Here is a 20,869-nt window from a genome sequence, read left to right on the forward strand (position 1 = left end):
GTGTTGTTTAAGGACAGTGTAGCACATTACATTTCAGCATGAGGAAAGCAGGAAGGGCCAAGGAGGCAATGGCCCATGTAGACCCATGTAGGAGAGGCTGCTTCCATGGGGAGGAATATTCATCATCCTGGGAACATTCAAGTCAAAATCTCCTGCAACTTTCCAGACAAGAGAAGTGACTGTATTCCAGATATTATCAACTAATCCGCAATAAAATCCCCCCGATACAACAGGAATTGTATTAATATAAGACTAGAGACGGTAAAAAGTGAAAGGGAGTAGGAATTTTATGCAATCCAACTTTGAAAGAAATTACGTTGAAAAAAAAATAGATCGGCTGCAAAAATACAGAACTAACTTTTCACAACTTATCACTGTAAATAATATGTTAATAATCTGAACATGTTAACATTATCTTGGCTGGCAATACGGCAAATTTAAAACATTCATCTTGTTTATTGCACAGCCATCTGGAAGGTGAAGTGCACAATTTGTTAAGGGGGTAATGTTGTCTCTTCAAATGTCAAGAGAAATTCCCGAAGTTAGTCAAGAGCAATGTTGCGATGTCATCAAAGATCAATCATGCACACCATTATTCAAAGATTAAGACTGACGCACAGAGTCGCACCATCAGAGCGAGGTGCTTTTCGTTTGAGGATAATTTGCCTGGCTTCTTCAGCGACAAAAGAACTGGCGCAGAAAGGTCCTGGGAAGACGAGGTGGTAAAACCAAGTAGTCTTCCAACTTTTTCAAAGGAAAGAAAATGTGTAACACTCACCCCTGAGTCTTGAAGGTTTGCCATTCAAGTCCCACTCCAGGAGCTTGATGAATATAATCTAAGCCCTCACTTCTGTGCAGTGCTGAGGGAGTGATGCACTGTTGGAGGTGTTACCTCTCAGATGAGGCTTTATGCTGAGGCCCCAGCTGCCCCCTCAAGAGGGATTTCAAAGTAAATCCTGCGGTATTATTTTGAAGAAAAACAAAGGAGTTTTCCCTGGAGTTCTGGTCAATATTTATCTCTCAACCACCATCATTAAGAGCAATTATCTGCTCGTTATCCCATTGCAGATTGTGAGATGTTGCTGTGTGAAAATTGGCTGCCAACATTTCCCATAATACAACAACCACCAGTTTTAAAGTACTTCATTTGCTGGAAAGTGCTTTGGGACCGTCAGAAGTCATGAAAGATGCTTATTACGTCCGTAAAAAAGAAATGTTGGAATCACTTGACAGGTCATGCAGCATTTGTGGAGAGGAATAGAGTTCACAACCCGAGTCTTTGGCCCCCACTGGAGAGGACGAAGGAGGAAGGTCGGCCTGAGAATTGGGTGGGTTGGTATCGGGACCAAGACCAGATGCCTTGCCGCCTCCAGTGGACGTACATTTTTGGGTGGGGAGGTCGCCGGTCGACCTTCCCGCCCTGCCTCCACTTGAGTTGTTTAAGTGGCCAATTAACGATCGGTTTAGCTCAGTTGGCGAGACAACCGGTGTGTGATGCAGAGCGAAGCCAGCAGCACGGGTTCAATTCCCGTACCAGCTGAGGTTACTCATGAAGGCCCCGCCTCCTCAACCTTGTCCCCCGCCTGAGATGTGGTGACCCTCAGGTTAAATCACCACCAGTCAGCTCTCCCCCTCAAAAGGGGAAAGCAGCTTTGGTCATCTGGGGCTATGGCGACTTTACCTTTTAGGTGGGGTGGTGATGGTTTACATTGAGACAAGCAGGATGGGTCAGAGAGTCTTTTGATGTCTGTGAAAAAGGGGGTGCAATCTGATCCTACTACCAAATTCCCATCTCGTAACGCCAGAGGACATGCCAGCCCCTCTCTGACACAAATATTTTCTAAACCAAAAATGCAAAATTTCTTTTGGTAGATAATTAGTGGTTAAATTGCCTTGTTACAGTTGGAGCAATAATTCAATGCTAATGTGCACAGATTAATGCATAAATTGAGAATTGTTCTGGCACAGTTATTTCTTTCAGGCCACTGAACACTTAATGAGCTTCATCGATCCTGGGACCAAAGCAGTTCAGAGTATCTCAAAACAAATCTGGCACCTCATCTACTACACAACATAGTTCATTGAGGAAGATTTAAATATTAAAATATTGACATGCAGTTTTCACTTTACCAAGTGTACAGATGTGAGCAATGTCCCACGTGTGTTTTGTCCATTTTGGTAACCCCCCTCTCAGTCCCACTTATGCAACAATGGGATTGGGCAGCCGGGGCAGAATCCGGGATCTTTCGTTTATTCATTAATGGGGTGTGATGCCGCAGGTCCTGCCAGACCTGCTGAGTATTTCCGGCACTTTCTGAACGGGGTCTGTTGTTTCCTTTTTGCAATTGTTTGTCAGCGAATTTTAAAATGAAGTTATTAACAGTTATACCTCGTTGGCAGGGGCGAGGACAATCGGAACAGGAAATCCATGTCGGCAGAAAGCATGTCTTGGGACCCCCGTGGGATTTCCCACTCCCGCCGCTGGCCCGCACCCCGAAACGGGAGCAGAAAACCCCGCCCTTGTGAGTTGAACTGCCATTCGGAGGTTCACTCAACTGGTGAAACCATGGACATGATTTTCCCTGCAGGTTTCAGAACCTCAACATCAGGGTCAAATAGAAACATAGAAAATAGGAGTAGGCCATTCGGCCCCTCGAGCCTGCTCTGCCATTCAATATGGTACTCTTTCTCAACGCATTTTATTTGATAATTCACGTATTACGGGATTATGATTTTCTAATATGGTCTGACAATCTCATGCCGCTGTAATAAACTCTACAATCAGCACAAACACATTTCTGAACACCATAAAACGCTAAATTATAACTGGGCAAAAATCCTTTAGCAAGGGTTGGATCAGAAAAGCTGTAAATGGGTTAACCAAAATGTGGGACAGAGGCCTGCGCTGTGTGTTGAATGATGGGCGCGATCTACTGGCTGCGTTACGTCCGAAAGGCAGCGAGGTGCGACGCGGCCGGTCGATGCCAGGAGATCCCTCTTCCGGGATCTACCCGGCTCACCACGCCTCGCAGGACCTAAGGCAATCCCGCGGTGTGAATCCCCTCACTGAGGAACTCTCCGCTGAGGCCCCGAATCTACCCGAATGAGAACAGAGTCCCCAGTCGGGTAGGGTTCCCGTTTGATAGCGCTAAATGTGCTCATTGTGGGACTCGCACCCATCCCCAAAATGGTCAATTAAGGCTCAGAGGGCTGGCTTGCTGTTTGGTTAGGGTTGGTAGGGATGGAGGGCAAATAAGAAACGCAAGTGCCTCAAGTCAAACACGCACTCTCTCCAACATATGAAACTATTTCAAAATGGCCTCAGCAGCTGAGCCATCTTTGTGACTGAGGTACTTTTATAACGTCACAAAGGAGTCCACAACAAGTTGTTCCGAACTTTGTTTATTTACAATAAGTGGAGACGCAACTGGTTCTCCCCTAGTCGGTGCCGAACTGGCCAACTTTTTTATGGCACAGCTATACATTGCTCAGAGGACCCCCATCCACTTAACAGGGAAGCTCGTATTCTGCAAGGGCCACGGGAAAGTTCATTGTTCCCACTACGTAGGCTACTTACAGGTGAGGCCACATTTGGAGTATTGTGCACAGTTTTGGTCCCATTATTTGAGGAATGATGCAGTGGTATTGGAGGCAGCTATGAGGCCTGTAATCTCCAGCATTTAGAAGAATGAGGGGAGATGAAATTGAGGTGTACAAGATGATAAAAGGTGTGGATAGGGTAGACGTGGAGTACAATCTTCCTCTTGTGGAACATTCTAGAACGAGAGGTCATAGTCTCAGGGTAATAGGTAGCAAATTGAAAACAGATTGGAGGGGAAATTACTTCTCCCAAAGGGTTGTGAGTCTGTGGAATTCGCTATCCCAGAGTGCGGTGGATGCTGGGAGTAAATCTGAGGAGTCAAGACAGATTTTTCATTGGTAAATGGTTGAAGGGTTATGGAGAACGGGCAGGACGATGGAGTTAAGGCCAGGATGAGATCAGACATGATCGAATGGCAAAGCAGACTGGATGGGCCAACTGGCTTAATTCTGCTCCTATATCTTATGAACTTGTAACAGATACAGAGAAACATAGAAAATAGGGGCAGGAGTAGGCCATTCGGCCCTTTGAGCCTGCTCCACCATTCAACATGACCATGGCTGATTCTCTATCTCAACACCATATTCCAGCGCTCTCACCGTATCTCTTGATACCTGTAGAGTCTAGCAATCTATCTATTTCCTTCTTAAATGTATTCATTGATTTAGCTCCCGCGGCCGTCTGTGGGAGAGAATTCCACTGGTTCCCCACCCTCTCAGGGAAGAAATTCTCCTTATCTCAGTCTTAAATGGCCTACCCTGTGTCCTGAGACTGTGACCCCTGGTTCTATAGCCTGCCCCAGCTATGGTAACAACATCCCTGCATACAGTCTGTCCAGCCCTGTGTGAATTTGAAACCTTTCAATTAGATTCTCTTTCATTCTTCTAAATCCCAGTGAATATAGACACAGTCGACGGAATCTCTCTTCGTATGACAATCCCTGCCACCCCCAGAATCAGTCTGGTGAACCTTCTCTACACTCTCTCCATGGCAAGTAAATCCTTTCTTAGATAAAGAGACCAAAATTGCACACAATACTCCAGATGTGGTCTCAGCAAGGTCCTGTACAGCTGCAGTAAGACATCATTGCTCCTGTACTCAGGTCCTTTTGCAATGAAGGTCTACAAACCATTTGCCTTCCTAACTGCTTGCTGTTCCTGCATGCCTGCTGTCAGTAACCGGTATACTAGGACACCCAGGTCCCTTTATCAGCTTTCAGGCCCATTAGTTTCTCCAGCACAACTTTTCTAGGAATACAAATTTCCTTCCATTCCTCCTTCTCACTAGAACCGTGATTCCTGAGCATTCCTGGGAAGTTATCTGGGTCTTCCACCTTGAGGCAGAAATGAAGCTGTTGTTTAATTACTCTGCCATTTTCGTGTTCTCTAAATTCCCCTGTTCCGACTATAAGGGACCCGCATTTGTCTTTTTCCTTTTCTAGACATATCAGCTTTTACAGTCCGCTATTATGGGTAACTCCCTAATAGGGCAGCCTAATGCTGCAGCTGAAGCCAGCCATGCAGGGAGTGCCTTTAGCCCAGCCTGTAGATCTATTGTCGAGAGGTCACCTCCAGGCAGTGACACTATTTTCCGATGCTTCTACGGACCCGTAGGCCAAATGCAAAATTCATCAATTGATCTTTAACAAGTTGATTGGTGACCCCCTGCTTGTGGGCAGGTAGACCTGAAATCCCCCCATCCTGCTTCCGGGAAAATGGCCATGGGGGCGGGATCAAGCTGGGCATGCAGGCTGACGGTATGGAATTGTGCATCCACCCACCTCCATGTCAGTCCCAATCAGGGCCTACAAATTCAGCCTCAGGTGAACACGACATCATTCAAGGGGGGGGGTCAGTAATTAACGTTAATGTGCCCCAAGTCCCCTCACCCCCGCAATGCACATTCTGCCCACCCCACCCTTCAGCCCCCCAGAAGATCTCCAACAGAGACCCCCCCTATCAGGCACCTCCATCAGATGCTCAGAAGAGTGGGTTCGGGCAGAGGAAGCCGAGGTGGCCTCCTGTATGAGGTGACGTTTGAGGGCCTTGGCGACGGCCCCATGCCCATTCTCTCCGGGCAGGAATCACTAGGAATCCCGTGGTTGCATCGTTGCTCAGAATATGGAATCGATTGAGGTGGCACTCTGGGCTAGGAGGCACATCGGCACCGGCCACATTATGTAGGAATCAGTTCATGTCGGGGAAGACAGGAGCGATATATGATAGGTGGTACAGGGAAGAGGTAGAACAGTTGAGGGACCGAGTTATTGAAGGATGGTTTGGAAAACTGGGAAACATGAGGAATCTGAATTGTCTAGAGGGAGTGAGTTTAGATACATTCAGGTTTGAAACTTTTCAGGCAAAGAACGATGCCCGTTTCCTCATCTGCCGGAAAAGTTGTTAACGCGGGAAGACCTGGGGAAGGAAAAGATTCAAGACATTTATGGGTGGCTGCTAGAAATTGATGAGGCGCCAATGGAAGAAATAAGGAAGAATTGGCAGGAGGAGTTGGGAATGGAGTTTGGAGGGAGGATCTGGAGTGAGATCATGCACCAAATTAACTCAACTTCACTCATCCTGTGCCAGGGTGAGCCTCAACCAGTTCCGTGTAGCGCACTGGACCGACATGGCGAGAGCCTGGATGAGCAGGTTTTTACAGGAAGTGGAAGATGACTGTGAAAAGTGCCGGAGGGGATCGGCAAACCACTTGCATATGTTCTGGGAGTTCTCAAAGCCAAGGGATTTCATGGCCGCAGTGTGCAACACTATATCGGAGATAGTGGTGGGTCAAGCTGGCATTGTGTCCTTTTGGTGGCAAAGTTTGGGGCTTCAGAGGTGTTGGAGCTGTTAGTGGGGAGGGGGGCTGATGGAGTAGCTTTTACTTCACTGATTGCAAGGCGCCAAATCCTATTTAGTTGGATGTCGGCGGTGCCACCGGGGGTTTCGGCATGACTGGGAGATCTGGCAAATTCTTGAAGTTAGAGAAAATTAATACGCACACAGGGGCTCGGAAGAAAGGTTCTTTGTGACATGGAAGCTCTATCCCTAGTTAAAGACATTTTTGTCACCAAAGGGTAAGAGGAGATGGGGTTTAGGGGCAGGAGGGGGAAATAAGGGGTTATTTTGGGGATGGGGGAAAAAGGGGATAACATTTTTCAAACTGTTTGTAATCTTTTACAAGTTGATGACTGTGAACGTATCTGTGGTTGAAATAAAATATATATTTAAAAAGATCTACATTCAAGACACGCCTTCATCAGAAACCCCCATATCAGAGACCCCTATATCAGATACCCCTATAGCAGATACCCCCATATCAGAGACCCCCATCCCAGAGACACCCCATATCTGAGCCACCTCCATCAGAGACTCTGATATCAGAGACCCCCATCTCAGAGACCCCCATCTCAGAGACATCCATGTCAGAGAACCCCTTATCAGAGACCCTCAAATCAGATACCAACCCTCTCCCCTTCCAACAGTCACCCCTGCCTCGAAGCTAAAGAGCAGCCCAGGCAGAAACAGTGAAAAGGCATTGCTTTATCACGCACCAGCTCCTTACACCTGCTGCCTCTGACAGACGTGTTGAAAGCAGTAGCTGTTACTTCATAGAAAGCCAAATCACATCACAAGGCTTCAAACCCCCTCGGAACCTTTGATCTGTGAGCCTTATATTTACTTTCACAGGTAAATACCTTTTAGTAGGCTGTAATTGTCAGGATAATAGCTTCTAGAGAGCCAGGTATCTGGATTGTTTATTTTCATTTCCCTTCACGCTTGATTATATCTTAAGTACCCTGTTTTAAAGCCAACCACTATGTTTATAAATATCTAGCTATGATTGACAGATCCTCACCACATCAAAAGAAGTTAAGTGCTTACTTCTGAGGAAAAGCAGAAGTAAAAGCACTTATCTCCCAGATGTTTACAAACATTCTCCCACTCATGAGTGGGAAAAGTCAAGCGATGTTCAAGAGGTGCAAGATGTACTGCAGCAAATTGCTAAGCATTCTTCAATGGCACCTTCCAAATCTCTACCACAAGGGCAGCAGATGCATGGGAACATAGCGACCTGCAAGTTCCCCTTCAAGATACTCCTCCTTCATTGCACAAACACTCTTGTCCTCATTGCACACTCCCCAGTCATTGCACACACACTCATCCCTTCATTGCACACACACTCCTCCCTTTGTTGAAAACAATGAAGTGTTTGGTTGCCGTGTCCAAATGAATAAATAGGGAAAAAGGTTATCTAGAACAGAGCAGATTGTGGGTCCCAGCATTGTTGTTTTGTCAGGTGAGTGTCTCTTTAAGAAAGGTTTTTGTCTTATCACATGGTTTCAGTGATGTCATTTTGTGTGTGGAGCTGGGCTGTGGCTGTGAGGCGTTTTTTGGTTTCAGTTTCAGTTTGATTGCTGTGGACTCAAGGAAAAAGAAGTGTTTTTCCCTGTCTTTCTATATTTTCATTTCAAAAACTATTCCAGAGGTAAATGGGTTGTGGCTAACTGCTTTGGTAACTTAAAAGGTATAGTTTGCTTTCCGGAAGGAGCATGAATCTGCTGGTTGAGACTGGTTCAGAATCTTAGGGAAAGGACCAGTCCCATTCAAGTGAGCAATCAGTGTGCTGGGCCACACCCTTGAATAAGGGCTTTTGGTTTATTGGATTTTGTTATTGAATTGGAACAGTTAAGGGGGAATTCATTAAGTATACATCGATTACTGTAGCTGTGTGATGTCTTTATGTTTGTAATTGATAAAAATTCTTGCCATGTGTTTATATATATATATATATATAAAAACTATATTCTTAGAATAAACCTTGTTTTGATTAAGGTGTCTAAGAAGTCTGAGGCGAGGTTTTTTGTGCTCATCCTAGCCAAATTCAACATGAAGGTTGTAGGTCAGGTGAACTCCATAATACACTTTGGAGTTTCTAAGCCCTGGCCCATAACAGTTTGTTGCCTGCCCATGACCACAACAATAGCAAATAGCGTTTTTGTTGTGCCTCTTCTGCCCTCTCAAGTGGATGTAAAAGAGCCCATGGCAGTACTCCAAGAAGTCCAGGGGAGTTATCCCTGATGCCCTGGACACATTGATCCTTCAATCGATAACCACTTGCTCATTTCAAATCTTCCCTTTGGGGAACATTAGGGAAGCACCGGGAGGATAGCAGGCTGGTTATCAACAGATGGGCCCACACGCCAACATTCCTTCCATGGCCAGCGAGTCTCGGAGTGGGAGCTGAACCCAGAGCTCGTGGCTCAGAGACGGGGCTGCTACTGACTGAGCCGTAACATCTCTTGTCGTGATCGCTAAAGAAACAGATGGTCTCCGATCACGATCTTTGCCATTTGTGGGAACTTCCTGCGAGTAAATTGGCTGCCATGTTTACGACATTATGACAGTGACGTCACTTCAACAGTACTTCATTGGTTGTGACGTGCTGCTTTTAGGAACTTGGAAGGTGCCATTTGAATGCAAATTCCTCCTTTCCTTAAAATGTCCCACATGTTTCACACAGCAAATACTGGAGCTTTTAAAACATTTTTATTTCACTTTGTGGGTTTGCAATTCCCCCCTTTCTTAACTAGACAGAGACTACCACATCTAGAAATCATAGGCAAAAGGTCACATTTAAAAAGCAACGATCTGAATGCCACCATGAAGTCAGATACTGCTGCAGACCATCCATAATTTATCAACATCAATAAACGCATTCAGATCCAAGTACCTTAAAGTACACTTAATTGTTCTGCGTTTTAACAGCAACACACGAGAGTTGGAAATCAAGTCATAAGCTTTCTTTAATAAGTACTCAAGATAATTAACTAAAGGATTGGAATCAAGTCAAATTGTCAGCAATTGAACACGTATTCAATCTATACGGATTTTTCTTGCACTGTAGCAGTGCGAGTGAATTCTTTCCCCACAAACATCATAGGGGTTTTTCAGCACAGAAAGAGGCCCTTCAGCCCATCGTGTCTGTGTCGGCCATCAAGCACCTCTCTGTCCCAATCCAGCACTTGGTCCGTAGCCTTGTTTTCTGGTTTTCAAGTGTTCATCTAAATGTTGCTCAAAAGTTGTGAAAGTTCCCATCTCTACCACCCTTTCAGGCAGAGTTCCAGATTCCCACCAGCCTCTGGGTGGAAAAGGTTTTTCCCAAAACCCCTCTAAATGCCTGCCCGGAGGACACAGGACAGGGTGATTTCGGGTGTGTGGGTCGGAGAGGGTGAGGTCTCGGCGATTTACCAGGAGCTGCAGGAGGCGGAGGAAGTCTCGGTGGAGGAGCTGAAGGGCAAGTGGGAGGAGGAGCTGGGTGAGGAGCTGGATGAGGGCCTGTGGGCTGACGCCCTGGGCAGGGTTAATTCCTCCTCGTCTTGTGCCAGGCTTAGCCTGATTCAGTTTAAAGTGGTGCACAGGGCGCATATGATAGGGGCGAGGATGTGTAAGTTTTTTGGGGTAGAGGACAGGTGGTGAGGTGTTCGGTGAGCCCAGCAAATCACACCCATATGTTCTGGGCATGTCTGGCGCTTGAGGGGTTTTGGAGGGGCTTCGCAAAGGCTATATCTAGAGTCTTGGATACTCGGGTAAGACCGAGCTGGGGGATAGCAATATTTGAGGTGTCAGATGAGCTGGGAGTACAGGAGCCGAAAGAGGCCGGAGTTCTGGCCTTTGCCTCTTTGGTAGCCCGGAGGAGGATCCTACTAACGTGGAGGGACGCGAAGCCCCCAAGCGTGGAGGTTTGGATCAATGACATGGTGGGGTTTCGCAGGTTGGAGAAGATGAAGCTTGCCTTGCGAAAGTCTGTGCAGGGGTTTTCCAGGCGGTGGCAACCGTTCCTAGACTTTCTCACGGAACGTTAGGTGGAGGTCAATGGCAGCAGCAACCCGGGGGAGGGGGGGGGGGGGGTGTTCATGTTTTGGTTTAGGTAAGGGGCGTTTGCCCCATTTTTGTTCTTAGTTTGTTAGATAGTTTAATGGTTAGAGGATTAAGTGGCTTTGTGTGTTGGCGTAATGCCCTTTTTATTTCTCTTTTGTATATTTTCTTTCCTTTCTGGAGTGTTTTGTAAAAATTTATTGGAAACATTTTGAATAAACATATTTTTTTTAAAACCCTCTAAATCTCCTGCCCTGACCTTAAATCTATGCCCCCTGGCTATTGACCACTCTGCTATGGGGAAAAGTGTTTTCCTATCTACCCTATCTAGACGCCTCATAATTTTGTACACACGTTAATCCTTTTGTAAATATGAATACTTAGGCCCTACTCCTATAAGGTTAATTTAATAATAATCTTTATTATTGTCACAAGTCGACTTACATTAACACTGCAATGAAGTTAATGTGAAAAGCGCCTAGTTGCCACATTCCGGCGCCTGTTCAGGTACATGGAGGGAGAATTCAGAATGTCCAATTCGCCTAACAGCACGTCTTTCGGGACTTTTGGGAGGAAACCCACGCAGACACGGGGAGAACGTGCAGACTCCGCACAGGCAGTGACGCAAGCCGGGTATCGAACCCGGGACCCTGGTGCTGTGAAGCATCAGTGCTAACCACTGTGCTACCGTGCCACATTTAAACATCTGGAGTGGCCTTCAACAGCAGACGATGAATGGACAATCTTTGAGACTCCTGCCAGGAATTATGATCTCCAGTTTGTGTTGTTCCTATTACAATGCATTCCTCTCATGTTTGTCTCTGCTTTATAGTGTAACTCGAACCATGATGATCAGATACAGGAATACCTCTAACCAGCGCACATTGCTGGCATCTGCAGACTCGGTGCTGCATCCTGTTGTTACAGGGAGGTACTGCACGTGGCTATGGCGAGACCTTGGGCTTCATCCGATCAGGGGCCGAGACAAGTGGCCGACCTTATCAGTCAATTACAAAGCAATACTCATCTGGAGCTTCACAAACTGGGCTTACCTTGGACAGCACTATGGGCCCATGCACACATCAGTAGGAATACGCGTCATTGGACAATTTGGTGGCACTTTTTTGGCCCTCTGGTTCTATTTGCGCCCCACTTCTGCACCAATCCCCTCCACTCAACCCCCACAAACACTTTTTGTGGGGGGGAGGTTTCAAATTTTCTCTCCAACGCTACCTTGGAACTGAAGTTGTAACCATGCAGTCTGCTCCCTCTCAACTGTGTACCAGCAGAAACATTCCTTCTTTCTTCCCCTTCGTTCAATCCCTCTGGCTGAGATTACAAACTCAGCATATGGTGGAGCTCAAGACTGCATCTTAACACCAGCTGCCCTCAGTGTGCACATTTTAATACAGCCTCCATTACCCTCTCAGAATCGTGCTGCATTCTCCGAGTTTCAGGCTGTGAGCCCCATGCCGGCGTGGGAACGGTGGCGCTTTACGGCTAAACATTCGGCGTAAAACGCCCACCGATCTTCCGTTTGGCTGGGGGCTAGCAGCCGAGCAGGATAGAGCACCCGGCTCGAGCTGCCGGTATGGCCCGGGGAACTGTTGCGTTTGTGGCCGCGCACGCGCATGGCGGCGGCCGCTTGCGGACCCGGCCTGCAAAATAGTGCCCCCCCCCCCCCTTTGGCCGGCTCGCGAGACCCGGACTACCACCCAACAGTCCCCCCTGCCCGCGGATCGACCCTCCCCCGACTGTGGCGGCGCTGGACTCAGTCCGCAGCCGCCACGCCGAGTTCCCGACGGATGAGACCACACGAGACCAACGCCGTCAGGAACTCGGCCAATCGGGGCGGCGTATCGGGCGGGGGGGGGGGGGTGGGCATCGGTATGGCACGCGGCGCACTCTGCAAGCACGCCGCTTCGCAGGGGGCGGAGCATCGCGAAAGTGGCACCGCCCCTGATTTGGTCGGAAACGTGGATTTTCCGGCCGATCGACGAACGCTATTTTGCCGTCAGTGACCGGGGGAGAATCCCACCCAGAGACTTAACTTCATAAACTTTATGTACAATAAATAGATATCCGGCTGAGTGACTCTTTTTGTTTGGGTTTCTTGCATTAATCTGCCAACTGAGGGCAAACTGTAAAGTCACAAGAAGAGGGGAGCAAGGTAAGGGAACCAAAGGGAGGAGCCAAAGGAGGTCTTACAGATATTGATATGAAAGCAAAATACTGCTGGAAATCTGAAATGAAAGAATTCAGCTGAAAGTTCATCGAGCTGAAAGATCGGACAGAATTTTCCTGACATCGGGAGTGTCTCCGGATCCTCACCCCACACAGGACAGAGATGTGCCGACGAAAGGAATCTTCCAAGAGGTAGTTTACTCGGAGGCCACGTCCACATTCACCAACCAATTAATGACAGTGGGCGGGTGGGTCAGTTTGGCTGGAGGCCCAATAGGAGGGCCCGCTGCTCTGGATGGGTGGCAGCCCCACCCAGCAGAGCTGGGCACTGCTGAGACAGGTAAAAGGTGACAAGGGTGCATCAGGATGTGCTCTCTGATGCTCTCTGCGAAGCTCAGACTGGACAGCTCCACAGCAGGTAGGGGGAGCCCGAACGCAGGAGCGGTCTTGTCAACCTCTTGCCTTGGTGGCACCTTTGTTGGGTCATGGAGTCGGCCTGGCACTGGGAAGCCACCTTAAGAGAGCTGGCAGGCTCTGCATGATGCTGAGGATCCCTCTCTCCATCGGAAAATTGGACCCTCAAGCAGTATGTCTGACTGCCCGCTTTATTGGCAAAGGCTCCGGCCTTCTTTCCCAGTCTAACGCCAGGAAGTGAACCCAGAGGTGGAAATGTGGAGGGCACATTTATCCCCTTTATTTTCCCTGCCCCACCACCACACCACAATCTGGGTTATTGTTACTGGAGATTCAATAATTAGGGGGATCGGGAGCATCCTCTGTACTCACGACTGAAAGCCCAAGCGACGTGTTGTCTAGCTGGCCTTGGTGAAACTGGAGAGGAACTTGGAATGGAAAAGAGATGCTCCAGTTATCGTGATCCATATTGGGTCTAATGACAGAGGAAAAGGACGAGGCTCTGCTAAGGGCATTGTCAGAAACCAGGAACTATACCAAAACAGAATCTCACGGCTATGCGACAAGTTGGTACCCCAGCCACATGGTTTTTGGCATAGGGAGAGACGCACACTTGGCGGAAAAGTTAATGTGGGAAAAGAGAGATAACAACTCATGAGAAAACAGCATCAGTAACTGGGACAAAGAGGAGCAGTGGGATGGGCTCCATTTGAACTGGAGTGGACCCAGCGCCCAGCAGAATGGGTAAGTAGAGTTTTCAGAAGGACTTTAAATGTCCTTCAATTGTCCAAATGATTGACTAGTTGAATCAAACAGTGAAGTCAAATCTTCCAAGGAGTGGAAATCACCCTCGATTTACCACTCCACTCATATTTTCTTACCCAATGCCGGGGCTCTGCATTTCTGGCCCAGACTCCGAACTAGATTTCTTCAGAACTGCGAAGGGTACCTGTTCTGGGAGCCCATCCTCGGAGGCCAGGGTCATCGGGGAAGTCAGACATTGCCCCCTTTTTACAGCACTAACTGGCATATTCTGGAGAACCTTTATTCACTAACACAGTGAAAAGCTTTGGGACATTGAATTTGCTTTTTGGTGTGTGAGGGCATGAGGTAAGCGGGTAAGGTGACCAGCAAGTCGCAGGGTGGGTAGTTTAGTAGGGTGGTAGATGTCAGGGTGGTAGGGTGCCAGCTGGGTAGGGTAACACATGGAAGGGGGCAGCGTGGATAGGGTGGTGACGTCAGGTCAGATCGTGGGGGGGAGGAGGTGGGAGATGGTAAGTTAGAGGGTGCCAGAGGGTCAGAGTGATTGGACCGAAGTTGGAGAGTCGTGTGGGGTCAGAGGGAGAGTCGAAGATCAGGAGGGAATCGGGGGGTCTTTGGAGTGTTCGTGGGGGCGAGCTGGAGTCAGTTGTATAGTTACACCTATTAATTAGACATAGGATGGAAATTTCTGGCCTTTCCTGTTGTCAAGCCCCCCCCCCCCCCGGGGTGGAGGGTGGGAACAATGGGAAACACCGTTGAAAGCGGCGAGACCGGAAGATCCCACAGCTATACAGTGGCGGGCTGCATTCACTACCACACTACATGCCGCGGGGTGGGAGGGGAGAGGGAAATCCCACCCATGGTTTTTCTCTGCCTAACATTTCCTGGGCAACATTCCAGCTAAGTACATTGGAACCCTCTGATGGCTCCAATTTTAACTCAGCATTGGAGACTTTTTCAGAGAATCCCCAGGAGCAGGGTTATTGCCCTTCAGAAGTTCAATCTCCCCAGATAATTCTTGTGGAGACTTTGTGTTGGGACTTCCGAGGGCTAGGTCTGGGTCCATGTTCCTTAGGTTGTTCATAAAGGCGGAGTGCAGACCATACTCAACCAGTCCGTGCTTGCCAAACGCAAATCAAAATGTCCACAGGGACCCATTCTCTGCAAACAAAAGGAATACTTTCAAGTCTTGCACTTTTTTTTGAATTATCTGGAGCTTGGGAAGCCTGTATGGCAACACCTGGGCCAATCAGAGGCAACGTTCCAACCAATCAGCCCCTTTTTCTTGTGTAGTATGAATTGATGTCATGATCTGAAATTTAGCATTCTTGTATTTGTCCTGATGAGGGGCAAGATGAAAAGTTTTGGCAATGTGTCTCTCTTTGAAATAATCAAAGTTCTATACTCCCAAGTGTCAATTTGACTCCTAACTAGCAAACCAGGAGAGGGGAAAACAAAAGTAACATGAGTCTGGCGATAAATAAGTAATGAGAGCAAAGGTCATACCAAGGTAAGGAACAAGGATAACATAAATGGCCAGGAACTGGAACAGTTACAAAGCAAAAACTTAAAGGAATTATGAACAACTAAAGGAAAGGAAACAACTATTTAAGACAAATTGAACAGCCTGTACATCATTCAAATAAAACAGGAGAGCTGGAGGCAACAATTCATAGTGAGGAATGATGAGCAGTCAGAATAACTGGCGCATGGTTAAAATCCCTAACCTGGATGGATTGCGCCAATGCATATTGAAGGCAGCCGTACATATATAAAAATTCATTAGAAAATGGAACAGTTCCAGTGGGCTAACACAATTCTTGTATTTAAAAAGGGAGGACGAACGAGCCCAAGGAACTATAGGCCAATTTGCTTTACATCAATGGTAGGAAAGATAATTGAATCATTACTCAAAGATGCAACAGAAAAACATCTAGAAATGGAAAATATAACAGAGCGGTAAGCAATGATTTCGAAAGGGAAGGTCATGCTTGGCCCACCTTATTATATTCTTTGAAGTAACAGCAAAGGCAGATAAGGGTGATATAGTAGATGTGATATATTTGGACTTCCAAAAGGCTTTTGATAGGTGCCACATCATCATGGGCACCGGAATGTGGTGACTAGCGATTTTCACAGTAACTTCATTATAGTGTGCTTGTGACAATATTTTTTAAATTTAGAGTACCCAATTCATTATTTCCAATTAAGGGGCAATTTTAGCGCCGGCCAATCGACCTAGCCTGCACATTTTTGGGTTGTGGGGGTGAAACCCATGGGGCAGCACGGTAGCATTGTGGATAGCATAATTGCTTCACAGCTCCAGGGTCCCAGGTTCGATTCCGGCTTGGGTCTGTGCGGAGTCTGCACATCCTCCCCGTGTGTACGTGGGTTTCCTCTGGGTGTTCCGGTTTCCTCCCACAGTCCAAAGATGTGCAGGTTAGGTGGATAGGCTATGCTAAATTGCCCTTAGTATCCAAAATTGCCCATAGTGTTGGGTGGGGTTGCTGGGTTTTGGGGATAGGGTGGAGGTGTGGACCTTGGGTAGGTTGCTCTTTCCAAGAGCCGGTGCAGACTCGATGGGCCGAATGGCCTCCTTCTGCATTGTAAATTCTGTGAAATCTATGAAACACAGGGAGAATATGCAAACTCCACACGGACAGTGACCTAGAGACGGGATCGAACAAGGGACCTCAGCTCCTTGAGAAAGCAGTGCTAGACATCATTTAGCACAGGGCTAAATCGCTGGCTTTGAAAGCAGACCAGGCAGGCCAGCAGCACGGTTCAATTCCCATACCAACCTCCCCGAACAGGCGCCGAAATGTGGTGACTAGGGGCTTTTCACAGTAACCTCATTTGAAGCCTACTTGTGACAATAAGCAATTTTCATTTCAAGCACTGCGCCGTCGTGCTGCCCGTGACAATAATAAAGATTATTGTTGAGATTAGAGCGCACGGAATCAGTGGAAAGTAGCAGAATGGATGACAAGCCACAAAAGAGAGCAGGCGATAAAGGTAGTAACTCAGGTTGACAGCAGGTGGGAAGTTGTGCCTGAAAAAGATCCTTGTTGTTCGCCATTAACGCAAATTATTTGGACTCGGTTGGATCAGAAGAAAACCTTGCAGGTGACATCAAATGGGGGTGGTGGGATGGGCGCGGAGCAGTTGGGGTTTGTAGCTCATGCAGAGGAGGACTGCAATAAAGTACAGGAAGGCATTGGTAAAGGGGCATAATGGGCTCACGTAGTGAACATTAAAAAGTGTGAGGTGGTACAGCTGGAAAGAAAAATGAGGAAGCCACAACGTACAGTGTGTTAATTGGGTGAAAGATACTAGGGTTCAGGGAATAGAAACACAAATCATTACAAGTACCACTAATATTCGATTTGCAATCTTGGCCTCACTTAAATCCCATTCGTGAACAAACTCACCACCGTTGAAATTGCCGGCTGATTGAGTTTTCCAAAGATATACTTCAGGCAAGTTTCACATTTCAAATATTAATGACTGCTGTGATTCTACTAACAGAACCTGTGAGTAATAACAGCAGCGATTAACAGCGGCAGCAGGTTTTCACGTTGCCATTAAGAACACAAAACAAAGATTTATTTTCTTCTCTCAATAGAAGTATCAAACCATACCTCAACTTGACTTTTTCATGCAATTTAAACTGGAAAGGTCCATCAATTGCTCGGCTGTAGACCTGCTGGATTGTTCTGTAAACAGCATTTTCACCCTACAATCTCTTCTGGGAGGATTACAGTGAAGGAAATGGCAAAGGCGAAGACTGGCACTAGAAAGACCAACTTCCATCGGTCCCAGTGCAATGCACAAGGATCAGTTGAGTTCCCTCGGCTTACACAATTCATGCAAGGACTGTGCTCCACTTAAGCTAAAGATTCGGATGGAGTATATTTAGAAATTTATTTCTTTAATATAGTGGATTTTCAAAACGGTGACGTGTTGTTGATTCAACCGCTAAACAAGTCGTTTTTCAATTAAATAGAATGCATCCCACAATGCTAGAGGAAGCAGAGAGAGAAAATAATGAGGACTTGAACCACTGGTATTTCAAAAGCCTGTTAGATGTGCAAGTTGCAACAAGAGAGCATTGCAGGGCCTGTTGTTATATTCTTGTTCAAAAGAGAATGGGATAAGTACATGTTCGTCAATGTAATAATCATGAAGAACACAGGGTTAAGAATAGGCCAATCAACGCTTTGAACCCAGTCTGTCATTCAATTAGATCGCGGTTGAACATGATTAACTCCATCCAGCGGTTCCATAACTCCGAATATCCTTACTGAAGCTGGTGGGTAAACTTCTAGATGACATCATACAGGATAATGTTAATACTGCTTAGAGTCAGGTCAATCAACTTCCGGTGACGGCGGGCGGGAGGCAGCCCCACACTGGAGGGCTCCCACTCGGGAATAGAAATTTCGGAGTTTTAACGCCCGGTCCAGGAGGCAACGGAGGCTGAAAAGGCTGTAAGAAGGCACAGGGAAGAGAAATGTCCAAGTTTGGGAGAAAAACGGCTGTGAAAAAGGGGGTTAACGAAAGTACACCGGTGAGTGGAAAAGTCAACGCAGGAACTGTGAGGAAAGCGGAGGCTGGGGCACCAGGGGAGGCCGCATCGCTCACAGCAGAAGAAATGACGAAGGTGATGGCTGTGGAACTTGAAAAACAGTTCACAAAACACATGGAAGCGATGAAGAAGGAGATGGGGGCTGTATTGAAAGTGCTGGTGGAGGGGGCCATTGTCCCGGTGAGGGCGGCAGTATCAAGCGCAGCTGTGGAGGTGCGGGAGCAAGGTGAGACACAGAAGGAAGTGGAAGAGGCATAATCGCAGCACAGTGATCAACTCACCTCGATGGGGAAGGAGTTTGGAGGGTGATAGAGACCAACAAGGGTCTGCGAGCCAAAATGGAAGACCTGGAAAACAGATTCAGGCGACAGAATCTGAGGATCGTGGGTCTGCCCGAAGGGGTGGAAGGCCCGAGGCCGATGGAGTATTTTGCCACGATGTTGGCGAAGCTATTGGGGGAGGGGGTCGATCCCTCTCGATATGAACTAGATCGGGCTCATCGGTCGTGGAGGCCTATACCAAAGGTGAGTGAGCCGCCAAGAGTAGTTAATCTGTGTTTCCATAGATATAGCGTGAAGGAGAAAGTCCTGTGCTGGGCAAAGCAGAAGCGGATGGTGCAATGGGCTGGAGCTGGTATACGCTTATACCAGGACTTTACGGTGGAGCTGGCGAGGAGGCAGGCTGCCTTCAGCCGGGTGAAGCAGACACTGTACATTAGCAAGGTGCAATGTGGCATAGTATATCCAGCTAAGTCGAGGGTGACCTACAAATCTGGGTGAAGAAGGCAATGTACATTAGCAAGATGCAGTGCGGCATAGTATATCCAGCTAAGTTGAGGGTGACCTATAAATCAAAGGATTTTTATTTTGGGACGGCGGAAGCAGCGGAGGAGTTTGCGAAAGAAGAAAGACTGGGACAGAATTGAGAAATGGTCGTGTACCGATGTAGCTCATGTAACTTTATTTTTTTCACTGCGTGTTGGTGTATGTACTAAATGAGTCGACGCTGTATATATTTGGACAAGGGAAGAGATGGGACTTTCAGTTGCAATGATGGTTCTTTGGGGCTTGGGTGTGTATGCGGGGTTTGTGTGCTAAAGGGGATTTCTTGGTTTTCCTGGGACCGGGCAAGGGAGAGATGCGGGTGGGGGCCTCCATGCTGGCCGGTTTAAGCCGGCCAGTGAATGGGAGTGAGGTGGGGGGAGGGGCTGCGGCAATCGGAGCCTGGTAGAACAGGTTTCGGTGAGTCTAGCCGGGGTGAAAAGTTGGGGGAAGGAACCGAGGGTGGGGGGAGGAGTTTACAAGAGGAAGTTGAGGGGAGGAGTCTGGGAGAGGGGTGGGGGGGGTGTCTACAATTCATGGGTGTCATTCACGGTACTCTTTCAGGGATTGGATGGCATTGAATATTAGGGGGGGTTTGGGGAGGGGTGGACTATATATGTCAATGGTGACCATAGGTGATTCCTGATTCCATTTTCTTTTTTTTCCACCTTGGGAGGGTTTGTTTTATTTGATGCTTATATTGTCAGGTGGGCCATTGTTTGGGTTGGTGGGAGGATGGGATCGCTGTTGTTAATAAGGGGATTGACATTGTATTCATTACCGTTTACTGTTTGTTGGTGGGGTGTGTGGTAGTCACCACTGATGTATATATTGTATATATAGGATATTGATATGGGTGCTTTACGGTAAGGCCCCTGTACTACAGGTACGGGGGTAGATCCCTGCCTGCTGGCTCCACCCAGTAGGCGGAGTATAAATATGTGTGCTCCCAGTACAGCAGCCATTTCGTCAGCTGCTGTAGGAGGCCACACATCTCAGTGTAATAAAGCCTCGATTACATCCTACTCTCATCTTTGTGTAATTGATCGTGCATCAGGGTGTAACTTCTGAAGAAAATGTGAAAATGGAGAATAAAAATATTTAAAAAAAAAAGAAATCAGGTTAATCAAGAATAGCTGGCCAATATTTTAAAAAGATAATTCATGTCTGACAAATTTAATGGAGTTCTTTGAGGTAAAAATCAGAATTCATAAGGGCGTGCAGTTGATGTTGTTTCTCTACCCGCATCTAGTGGTGCACGAGGCAGACTTTCTTCTGTTCCCGTCACAAGCTTTGCCCGGAACAGGCTGCCAGTCTGTTACCAGGGGGCTTATAGCTTGACGGGCACATCAAGGCTGGTTGACCAGGAGTCTCTCCCGCTCTTACCACCAACCACTGGCCTGTTTGGAAAGATTTGCAGGTTGACACTCTCAATCTGTTTGGCTGTGTTATGAACGCACCCTCCTCGGCCATCCGAGTGCTGGGGTGGGATTCGAACCCGCAGCTTCCAGCCCAGAGGCAGGGACGCGCCCCACTAAGGAGTGCAGCTCATGTAACGCTTATTGAGATTTTTAAGGTGTTTCATAAGGAGGGTTGTTTTGTTTTGTTTTTGAAAATCTTTTTA

The 20,869-nt window shown here is 47.3% G+C and overlaps 1 protein-coding gene across 3 annotated transcripts in view; it reads right to left on the reverse strand.

The window, feature by feature from the left end:
• The window catches only part of aatkb (apoptosis-associated tyrosine kinase b), a 397,927-nt gene that overhangs the window by 317,730 nt on the left and 59,328 nt on the right, over nt 1-20,869 (reverse strand). The gene's annotated exons all lie outside the window — the stretch shown is intronic.

The sequence above is a fragment of the Scyliorhinus torazame genome, chromosome 18 (genome assembly GCF_047496885.1).
Source record: "Scyliorhinus torazame isolate Kashiwa2021f chromosome 18, sScyTor2.1, whole genome shotgun sequence".
NCBI classification, from domain to species: Eukaryota; Metazoa; Chordata; class Chondrichthyes; order Carcharhiniformes; family Scyliorhinidae; genus Scyliorhinus; species Scyliorhinus torazame.